Consider the following 12250-nt stretch of genomic DNA (forward strand, 5'->3'; position numbering starts at 1 on the left):
AGGCTCACGTACCTATTCAGATGCTTTTGACTTAAAGTTCCCACTTATCTTTTACTACAATACCAAAGTGAATTTTCCAGATTTATTTGGCAGGGCAAACCACCTAGAATTGCATACAAAATTTTACAACACCCCATTCACTTAGGAGGCCTGGCCTCCCCATCGGTTGTGAAATACTATAAAGGAGCAATGCTTACGCACATCTCCCAATGGGGTGTAACACAATCCTCTGACAAGTGGAGAGACATTGAACAAGCCTCACTCCCCTTTCAGATCCACCTCAGGGACCTAATTTGGACCCCAACCCACTGTCAAAGAACTCTTGGAATTACAAACCCTGTAGTCCTATAGTGTCTGTCTGGGATAAGATTTGCCACTGTTGTTTAGTAGCTCTGCATCCATCATCCATCACTTCCATTTCCGGCCTGTTCACAGGCTTAAGTAAAACTCATCCACATAAATAGGCAAGTTTGGGGGTCAAGCGAGTCTCTGATATCTGGTCAACTACCTCTCACGACAAATTTGTTACCCTAGATCAATTAGAAAATCCTTCTAAAATCGCCCCCTTTCTTAACTTTGAATTTACCAGAATTAAGAGCTTCCTCACAATTTGGGGATTTGTCCCCAAATATTCTCGCCCCTTGACCGCCTCGGAGTCCATCTGGCAAAGGGGCCACAAGCTACATAAACTACTATCCACACACTACACCGTTCCCCCTACACTGGCACCTCATCTTCATAGATGGGACTCTCTTTTAAACATCACCACCCCATCTCAAATATGGCAATGAACACTTGCACTTACCAAAAAAACTCTACACTGTAATCATGTACGATACATATTAGAAAGTTATATTGCATTGGTATTATGTCCCCACAAGATTAGCCAGAATGTTCCTGGGATCTTCCCCTCTCTGCTGGAGAAAATGTGGTCACCCAGGTGACCTGCTTCACATATGGTGGGAATGTCCAAAAGTCAAACCCATTTAGAATTTGTCGCCTAGATTTAGAGTTCTGCGTTAGCCTTAAAAAGCAGCGTTAAGGGGTCCTAACGCTGCTTTTTAACACCCGCTGGTATTAAGAGTATGGCAGGTACAGGTGTACCGCTCACTTTTCTTCCATGACTTTTGGCTACCGCAAATCCCTTTACGTCAATTGCGTATCCTATCTTTTTAATGGGATTTGCCTAACGCCGGTATTACGAGTCTTGGAAGAAGTGAGCGGTACAGCCTCTACCTCCAAGTCTCCTACCGCATTTAAAAGTCAGTAGTTAAGAGTTTTATGGGCTAACGCTGGAACATAAAGCTATTAACTACAGTGCTACAAAGTACACTAACACCCATAAACTACCTATTAACCCCTAAACTGAGGCCCCCCCACATCGCAAACACTATAATAAAATTATTTAACCCCTAATCTGCCGACCGGACACCGCCGCTACCTACATTATAGCTATGAACCCCTAATCTGCTGCCCCTAACATCGCCGACACCTATATTATATTTATTAACCCCTAATCTGCCCCCCCACGTCACCGCTACTATAATAAATTTATTAACCCCTAAACCGCCGCTATCCCGCCTTGCAAACACTATAATACATTTTATTAACCCCTAATCTGCCCCCCCATGTCGCCGCAGCCTACCTACAATTATTAACCCCTAATCTGCCGCCCCCAACGTCGCCGCTACTATAATAAATTTATTAACCCCTAAACCTAAGTCTAACCCTAACACCTCCCTAAGTTAAATATAATTTAAATAAAACTAAATAAATTTACTATAATTAAATAAATTATTCCTATTTAAAAATAAATACTTACCTATAAAATAAACCCTAATATAGATACAATATAACTATTAGTTACATTGTAGCTATTTTAGGATTTATATTTATTTTACAGGCAACTTTGTATTTATTTTAAACTAGGTACAATAGCTATTAAATAGTTAATAACTATTTAATAGCTACCTAGTTAAAATCATTACAAAATTACCTGTAAAATAAATCCTAACCTAAGTTACAAATACACCTATCACTACACTATCAATAAATTAATTAAATAAACTACAATGATCTAAACTAAAATACAATTAAATAAACTAAACTATATTACAAAAAACAAACACTAAATTACAAAAAATAAAAAATATTACAAGAATTTTAATCTAATTACACCTAATCTAAGCCCCATAATAAAATAAAAAAGCCACCCCAAATAATAAAATTCCCTATCCTATACTAAATTACAAAAGTAATCAGATCTTTTACCAGCCCTTAAAAGGGCTTTTTGCGGGGCATTGCCCCAAAGTACTAATCAGCTTTTTTACCTGTAAAATAAAATACAAGACCCCCCAACATTACAACCCACCACCCACACACCCCTACTCTAAATCCCACCCGATCCCCCCTTAAAAAAACCTAACACTACCCCATTGAAGATCACCCTACCTTGAGCCGTGTTCACCCAGCCGGGCACCGATGGGCCAGAAGTCTTCATCCGATCGGGGCAGAAGAGGCCCTCCATCCAGCAGAAGTCTTCATCCAAGCGGCATCTTCTATCTTCATCCATCCGGCGCGGAGCGGGTCCATCTTCAAGACATCCGTTGCGGAACATCCTCTTCTTCCCGACGACTAACGACAAATGAAGGATCCTTTAAATGACGTCATCCAAGATGGCATCCCTCGAATTCCGAGTGGCTGATAGGATTCTATTAGCCAATCGGAATTAAAGTAGGAAAAATCTGATTGGCTGATGTAATCAGCCAATAGGATTGAAGTTCAATCCGATTGGCTGATTGGATCAGCCAATAGAATGCGAGGTCATGGATGGATGAAGATAGAAGATGCCGCTTGGATGAAGACTTCTGCTGGATGGAGGACCTCTTCTGCCCCGATCGGATGAAGACTTCTGCCGCTCCGGATGTCCTATTCTGGCCCATTGGTGCCCGGCTGGGTGAACACGGCTCAAGGTAGGGTGATCTTCAATGGGGTAGTGTTAGGTTTTTTTAAGGGGGGATCAGGTGGGTTTTAGAGTAGGGGTGTGTGGGTGGTGGGTTGTAATGTTGGGGGGGTCTTGTATTTTATTTTACAGGTAAAAGAGCTGATTACTTTGGGGCAATGCCCCGCAAAAAGCCCTTTTAAGGGCTAGTAAAAGAGCTAATTACTTTTGTAATTTAGTATAGGGTAGGGAATTTTATTATTTTGGGGGCTTAGATTAGGTGTAATTAGATTAAAATTCTTGTAATTTTTTTTTATTTTTTGTAATTTAGTGTTTGTATTTTTTGGTAATAAAGTTTAGTTTATTTAATTGTATTTTAGTTTAGATCATTGTAGTTTATTTAATTAATTTATTGATAGTGTAGTGTTAGGTGTATTTGTAACTTAGGTTAGGATTTATTTTACAGGTCATTTTGTAATTATTTTAACTAGGTAGCTATTAAATAGTTATTAACTATTTAATAGCTATTGTACCTAGTTAAAATAAATACAAAGTTGCCTGTAAAATAAATATAAATCCTAAAATAGCTACAATGTAACTAATAGTTATATTGTAGCTATATTAGGGTTTGTTTTACAGCTAAGTATTTATTTTTAAATAGGAATAATTTATTTAATTATAGTAAATTTATTTAGATGTATTTAAATTATATTTAACTTAGGGGGGTGTTAGGGTTAGTCTTAGGTTTAGGGGTTAATAACTTTATTATAGTAGCGGCGATGTAGGGGGCGGCAGATTAGGGGTTAATAATTTTAGGTAGGTGGCGGCGATGTTAGGGAGGGCAGATTAGGGGTTAATAAAATTTATTATAGTGTTTGTGAGGCGGGAATGCGGCGGTTTAGGGGTTAATACATTTATTATAGTGAAGGCAATGTCCGGTCGGCAGATTAGGGGTTAATAAGTGTAGGTAGGTGGTGGCGATGTTGGGGGGGACAGATTAGGGGTTAATAAATATAATATAGGTGTCGGCGATGTTAGGGACAGCAGATTAGGGGTTCATAGGGATAATGTAGGTGGCGGTGGTGTCCGGAGCGGCAGATTAGGGGTTAATAGTATAATGCAGGTGTCAGCAATAGCAGGGGCGGGAGATTAGGGGTTAATAAGTGTAAGATTAGGGGTGTTTAGACTCGGGGTTCATGTTAGGGTGTTAGGTGTAGACTTAGAAAGTATTTTCCCTTAGGAAACAATGGGGCTGCGTTAGGAGCTGAACCCTACTTTTTTGCAGGTGTTAGGTTTTTTTTCAGCCATCTCAGCCCCATTGTTTCCTATAGGGAAATCGTGCACAAGCAAATTTTTCCAGCTTACCGCTACCGTAAGCAACGCTGGTATTGAGGGTAGAAGTGGAGATAAATTTGGCTCAACCCTCACTTTTCTGAGGCTAAAGCAGCCATTCAGAAAACTTGTAATACCAGCGTTGACTTAAGGGTGCGCTGGAAAAAAAAAGGAGCGTTAGCTCCGCAAGTTTTTACCGGCAAAACTCTAAATCTAGGCGTGTGTTTCTTGACCCTCTCTAGAATGAAGATTCAAGCATCAAGAACTCCCGCTATGGCTATCTTGCACCTAGGCCTACACAATCTCCCTATGCACCATAGTCTGTTATGTATATTCCTTTTCTCATCTATTAAAAACAATATAGCTAGATCTTGGAAAAGGGAGTCACCCCCCAAGTGGCATGAAATTCTAAACACAATATCATACCTATATACCATGGAGAAAGACATATTTCACTCACTTAACAAATCGCACTTGTTTGAACTCACATGGGCAGACTGGAAATATAAATACAACATTATCTGGTTCCCAGATATTCTAGCCCAAGACCCATACACAGCACCCCACCAACCATAGGATCTCTCTCATATACAGCAACTAACAAAGTCAGCCTCCTCATGGTCGATGATGCATCTCCCTTGAATTTAGTGATATAACCAGAATATGACTCCAAGTTGCACCCCCCTTCTCTTCCCTCCTCCCCCCAGAGCTTATTTCCCTTACTATGATTACAATCTGAATGTAATGTATCTACCTTTATCGGTTTAATTATATTGATTTTGTTCTCCCTCCTGATGTGATGGAAGTGCTACGTACACATTATTGTTTTCTTTCTTTTTTTTCCATATGGACCATTTTGGACCATTGTGTCCATTCAGTTCCTTTTTGTGCCTTCTGATTCAGGGAGCCTGCGAGACTCCACCTACTTGTTTACTGAAATTGTGAGACTTTGTTTGATCTTTAAATCTCAATAAAAATTATTGCATCCATATGATGTGCACACTAACTATCGGCTAGATTACGAGTTGTGCGTTAGGCTTAAAAAGCAGCGTTAAGAGGTCCTAACGCTGCTTTGTAATGTCCGCTGGTATTACGAGTCTTGCAGGTACAGGTGTGCCGCTCACTTTTTTGGCCAGACTTGGAAATATCGCAAATCCACTTACGTCAATTGCGTATCCTCTTTTTTCAATGGGACTTGCATAGCGCCGGTATTACGAGTCTGACAAAAAGTGAGTGGTAGACCCTCTCCTGTCAAGATTGGTACCGCATTTTAAAGTCAGTAGTTAAGAGTTTTACACTACAACGACATAGCATAAAACTCATAACTAAAGTGCTAAAAAGTACACCAACACCCATAAACTACCTATTAACCCCTAAACTGAGGCCGTCCCACATCGCAAACACTAAAATAAAATGTTTAACCCTAATCTGCCGAACCGGACATCGCCGCCACTATAATAAATGTATTAACCCCTAAACTGCCACACTCCCACATCGCAAACACTAGTTAAATATTATTAACCCCTAATCTGCCGTCCCTAACATCGCCGCCACCTACCTACATATATTAACCACTAATCTGTTGCTCCCAACATCACCGCCACTATATTAAAGTTATTAACCCCTAAACCTAAGTCTAAACCTAACCCCCACTAACTTAAATATAATTTAAATAAATCTAAATAAAATTACTATCATTAACTAATTAATTTCTATTTAAAACTAAATACTTACCTGTAAAGTAAACCCTAAGCTAGCTACAATATAACTAATAGTTACATTGTATCTAGCTTAGGGTTTATTTTTATTTTACAGGCAAGTTTGTATTTATTTTAACTAGGTAGAATAGTTATTAACTATTTAATAACTACCTAGTTAAAATAAAGACAAATTTACCCGTAAAATAAAACCTAACTTAAGTTACAATTACACCTAACACTACACTATAATTAAATTAATTCCCTAAATTAAACTACAATTAAATACAATTAAATAAAAATTACCTAAAGTACAAAAACCCCCCCACTAAATTACAGAAAATAATAAACAAATTACAAGATTTTTAAAATAATTACACCTAATCTATTCCCCCTAACAAAATAAAAAAGCCCCCCAAAATAAAAAAAGCCCTACCCTACACTAAATTACAAATAGCCCTTAAAAGGGCCTTTTGCGGGGCATTGCCCCAAAGTAATCAGCTCTTTTACCTGTAAAAAAAAATTACAAATCCCCCCCAACATTAAAACCCACCACCCACACAACCAACTCTACTCTAAAACCCACCCAATCCCCCCTTAAAAAAACATAACACTAACCCCTTGAAGATCACCTTACCGGGAGAAATCTTCATCCAACTGGGCCGAAGTCCTCAATGAAGATGGGCAGAAGTCTTCATCCAGACGGCATCTTCTATCTTCATCCATCCGGCGCAGAGCGGGTCCATCTTCAAGACATCCGGCGCGGAGCATCCTCTTTCAACAAAGTCTTCTTACTAAATGACGGTTCCGTTAAGTGAAGTCATCCAAGATGGCGTCCCTTCAATTTCGATTGGCTGATAGAATTCAGATTGGATGGATGGATGGATGGATGAAGATAGAAGATGCCATCTGGATGAAGACTTCTGCCCGTCTGGAGGACCACTTCGACCGGCCTGGATGAAGACTTCTCCCGGCTTCGTTGAGGACTTCTGCCCAGTTGGATGAAGACTTCTCCGGGTAAGGTGATCTTCAAGGGGTTAGTGTTAGGTTTTTTTAAGGGGGGGATTGGGTGGGTTTTAGAGTAGGGTTGGTTGTGTGGGTAGTGGGTTTTAATGTTGTGGGGGAATTTGTAATTTTTTTACAGGTAAAAGAGCTGATTACTTTGGGGCAATGCCCTGTAAAAGGACCTTCTAAGGGCTATTTGTAATTTAGTGTAGGGTAGGGCTTTTTTATTTTGGGAAGGCTTTTTTATTTTGTTAGGGGGATTAGATTAGGTGTAATTAGTTTAAAAATCTTGTAATTTGTTTATTATTTTCTGTCATTTAGTGGGGTTTTTTTTGTACTTTAGCTAATTTTATTTAATTGTATTTAATTTAGGGAATTAATTTATTTATAGTGTAGTGTTAGGTGTAAGTGTCACTTAGGTTACATTTTTTTTTACAGCTAAATTTGTCTTTATTTTAACTAGGTAGTTATTAAATAGTTAATAACTTTTTAATAACTATTCTACCTAGTTAAAATAAATACAAACTTGCCTGTAAAATAAAAATAAACCCTAAGCTAGCTGCAATGTAACTATTATTTATATTGTAGCTAGATTAGGGTTTATTTTACAGGTAAGTATTTAGTTTAAAATAGGAATTATTTAGGTAATGATAGTAATTTTATTTAGATTTATTTAAATTATATTTAAGTTAGTGGGGGTTAGGGTTAGACTTAGGTTTAGGGGTTAAGGGGACAGTCAAGTCCAAAAAAACCTTTCATTTTTCAAATAGGGCATGTAATTTTAAACAACTTTCCAATTTACTTTTATCAACAATTTTGCTTTGTTCTCTTGGTGTTCTAGTTGAAAGCAAACCTAGGAAGGCTCATATGATAATTTTTAAGGCCTTGAAGGCCTTTTTTTATTAGTTTTTCACAGCAGGGGAAAGCTAGCTCATGTAGGCCATATAGATAACATTGTAATCACGCCCATGGCTAGTGGCAGACACTGCACTAATTGGCTAAAATGCAAGTCAATAGATAATAACTAAAAGTCATGTGATTAGGGGCGGTCAGAAGATGCTTAGATACCAGTTAGTCACAGAAGTAAAAAGTATATTAATATAACAGTGTTGGTTATGCAAAACTGGGGAATGGGTAATAAAGGGATTATCTATATTTTTAAACAACAATAATTCTGGTGTTGACTGTCCCTTTAATAACTTTAATATAGTGGCGGCGACGTTGGGGCGGCAGATTAGGGGTTAATAAATGTAGGTAGGTGGCGGCGATGTTAGGGACGGCAGATTAGGGGTTAATAAATATAATGTAGGTGTCAGCGATATTGGGGGCAGCAGATTAGGGGTTCATAACTATAATGTAAATGGCGGCGGTGTCCGGAGCGGCAGATTAGGGGTTAATAATATAATGTAGTTCTTGGCGATGTCAGGGGTGGCAGATTAGGGGTTAATAAGTGTAAGATTAGGGGTTTTTAGACTCGGGATTCATGTTAGGGTGTTAGGTGTAGACATAAATGTATTTTCCCCATAGGAATCAATGGGGCTGCGTTAGGAGCTAAACGCTGCTTTTTTGCAGGTGTTAGGTTTTTTTTCAGCCGGCTCTCCCCCATTGATTCCTATGGGGAAATCATGCACAAGCACGTTAAGCCAGCTCACCGCTAACGTAAGCAGTGCTGGTATTGAGGTGAGATGTGGAGTAAAATTTTGCTCTACGATCACTTTTTTGCTGTTAATGCCGGGTTTCTAAGAACCCGGAATACCAGTGCTGTCTGTAAGTGAGCAGTGAGCATAAACTGCTCGTTAGCACCGCATAGCCTCTAACGCAAAACTCATAATCTAGCCGTATATCTCCCAGATATAAATTATTTAAGACTGATGTTCTTGTTTATATATTTTTCTCACACTCTATTCATACAAAGAATATTTTATTCTCTAAATGTAAGGCAAATTAATAAACAACACTTGGGGTGCTTTGGTGACAAATACTTAAGTAAACTGGTCAATATGAGGACAGATCTGTATATTCCTGTGTGGTGTTTGGATTCTATCACATTGATATGAGAGAAACTGAGCTGCACATATATAGAGGAACAAAGGGCAGCAGGAGAGCACTTCCAATCTGGAGATTTTGTAACTGGGATCTAGAAAGTATTATTTACAATAGGATCCTTGTTTATGCGTTTATTTAGAGAGTTTGACCTCTTCAAGATAATTTATAAAAAGGTTTGTAAACTGTGCATATAAAGTTTATTTTGTGTGTAAATATTTAGTGGTTTGTGATACTTGTCTGCAGGGCCGGCGTTTTGTAATAGGCAGTATAGGCTCCCGCCTTAGGGCGCATCAGCAGGGGGGCGCTCAGCTGAGCAGTCGGACTGCTGTTGCCCAATCTATGACAAAAAAACCCAACGTTTTTTTAGTTTTTTATTATTTGATCCATCCATCCGATCCAACACCCCCCCCTCCCGCCGCCAGTCGTGACATACATAATGACATTATAATTGCATATAATTGAATTTTATTTGATCATAATAACAACAACTGACTGTAGACTAGTTAAACGGTGCTCAGTGGAGTTGGATTGCTGGTACCAATGTCGAGGGAGGCGGAGGCGGAGCTGACTTGCCAGTAGCCTAAGTTGCACAGCAACTGCCACTGAGTGGCTAACTCTAGTCTGACTGACTGGCTGCCGGTCCAACCTTGTGATGACATGTCACATGATCATCACGTCACTCTCTGACTGAGTGAGAGGGAAGGGAACCTGACACAGGCAGCCAGCCACGTGAGGAGGTGCGTGTGACTGAGCCCGCTGCCCACCCGCGTTGCACAGAAGAAACCCATGACCAGGTGGCAGTCAGAAGATGAGTCGTCGAGAGAGAGGAGCAGCAGCACAGGACAGCAGCCGGAACGGACCTTATACGCGATGGGTCGGGTCCAATGCATCCACTAAGCCAGGGGCAATTAGGGGCGAGTGGAGAGGAATCATGGATAGTGCAGGTAAACAGAGTGTATGATGTCACACACACACACTTCTGGCACCGCCTTTTCACTGCCCGCTCATTTTCTGGCCTCAGCCCTCATCACACTGACCGCATGCTGTATGTATGCAGTCAGACAGACCTGCGCTCTGGCTTTGGTGGGAAGATGGAACAACTCAATGTGACTGTGCAGTGAAGATGGGTGAGTGTGCTGCTTGTAAATAATACTTGTGTGCCGTTAGCAGGGTTTGATTATCCAATGCGCTGGAGCCTGGAGTTGTGTCTACAAAAAATTATTTGTGTGTATGCTTGCTTTACCTAGGGAGAAGTACATGGGTTACAGGCAGCTGCACTTCTCCCTACTTGTCACTGACATTCAGCACGCAGATCTGTGATTTATGTCTGTGTAACTAAACTGCCGCAGCGGAACCAGATTTCACCAGGGGCTGGGCTAAGCTTCCAACACGGAGGGTTATGCTGTTTTAGCTGCGTGTTAATTCTCCCCCTCCACTGCTATTCTGTGTGAGATAACAGAATGACAGACAGGTAGAGACCTATAGCAATCTCAGCAGTCTGCCTCTTTACTGGGTCTTGACCTCACCACTTTTATTGCATTCCTTAGAAATTTCCTTTACTACTCTGGGTGTTATAAACAGTGGGGAAAGGACTAAGGGGGATGCAAAGACTTGTCAGTTTAGAATTTAAGCTAAAATAATTTATTATACAAAAACAGTGACTGAGTTAGTTGCTTTAGCTTTTGAGCTATAAATGTGTATATATATTTCAGAGTTTTTTGTTTTCTTTTTAAATGTTTGTAGAAAATGTGCTGTGTGAAAAAGGCAGGGACAGGCTGTAAATCATTCTTCCCTGTGAAATACTTATCAAGTTACTTATGTAATCAGAAGCCTCTCCAAACACTTGTTTAACTACTTGGTTGCCCTTATCCCTTACTTGGTTAAAAAAAAATGCTATAATGCTGCATGAGTTGTTAAAACTTACATCCCATGTTCATTTACAGTATTAGTGGTCTTGTTTAAAACATTTAAAAAACATTTGAAAAACCTGGCTCCTAAATTTTGAATATATGTGTCCAACCTTTTAACTATTGATTAATTTTATGACTTCTCTACCCATCTTTGTATATAATACATTCTACACTAACCTATATATATATACTAAGTTCATAGGGATTTGCACTCTCACCTTACATATAAAGAGCCAGGGTGTCAGGAGTGTAAATATTCAATTTCAAAAGTATGGAACTGCACTCTCTGGACTTATAGCAACAAAAATGTATTTTGTGTAGTGACGTTTCAGGGAGCCAACCGTCCCCTTCCTCAGACATTTTCTTTCATGATTCAAAAAGAGCTTATAATTTTAAATGTACTTCTTTTATCTACATTGCTTTGTTTTCTTAGTATCCTTTATTGAAAAGAATACATAGGAAGACTCAGGAGCTGGAAGCTAGCTGCTGATTAGTGGCTGCACATATATACCACTTATCATTGGCTTACTGATGTGAACAGCTAGCTCGGCTCCCAGTAGGTCATCACTGCTCCTTCAAAAAAGCATACCATGATAATTAAGCAAAATTGATAGTAGAAGTAAATTAGAAAGTTATTTAAACTGATATGTTCTACCTGAATCATGAAAGAAAAATTTGGGGTTCCATGTCCCTTTAACACATCAATAGAACATTTTGTTAGGAAGCAACAATTGCAGTGTGTGTATATATGTGTGTATGTGAATCCTTTCATGATTTTTTTTTACCCAGTATACATTTAGGTTATAGAAAAGGGGAGTGGACCGAGCGCTACAAAGAGGGCCTTAAGCTTACTAACAATATAGCCTCCTAGTAGGCTAAACAGATAGAAATTATTAATAAGGAAGAGAGTAAGCGCTATATAGCTTAAAAGGCTAAAGTAAAATAACACAATTTATTACATATGATAAAAAATTAGGTATACATAAACAATTAAAATCAAATTATACGCATGGATCCATGTCTAACTTATCTAAAAGCTGAGGTATACAATGTAGTTAAGAACTCTCTAAGAGCTAGAGTATACAGTGTGATCGGACAATCCTAAAATAGGTTGCCTAGTGTAGGTTAGGTAAAACACGAAATTAATGACCTTCGAGATATATAACGGTACAGTATACTTAAGACAAACTAAAATCCCATAATTGGTATGTGCACAAATAACAATCAAAAAAGTCCAAAATACGTTCAAAAGTTAGCTGATAAAGTTCAAGTGAATCCGTAGGTGTATCCTTCAACGTGACGTGCAGAGATGTGCCGTG

This window comes from Bombina bombina, chromosome 5 (assembly GCF_027579735.1).
Source record: "Bombina bombina isolate aBomBom1 chromosome 5, aBomBom1.pri, whole genome shotgun sequence".
NCBI lineage: Eukaryota > Metazoa > Chordata > Amphibia > Anura > Bombinatoridae > Bombina > Bombina bombina.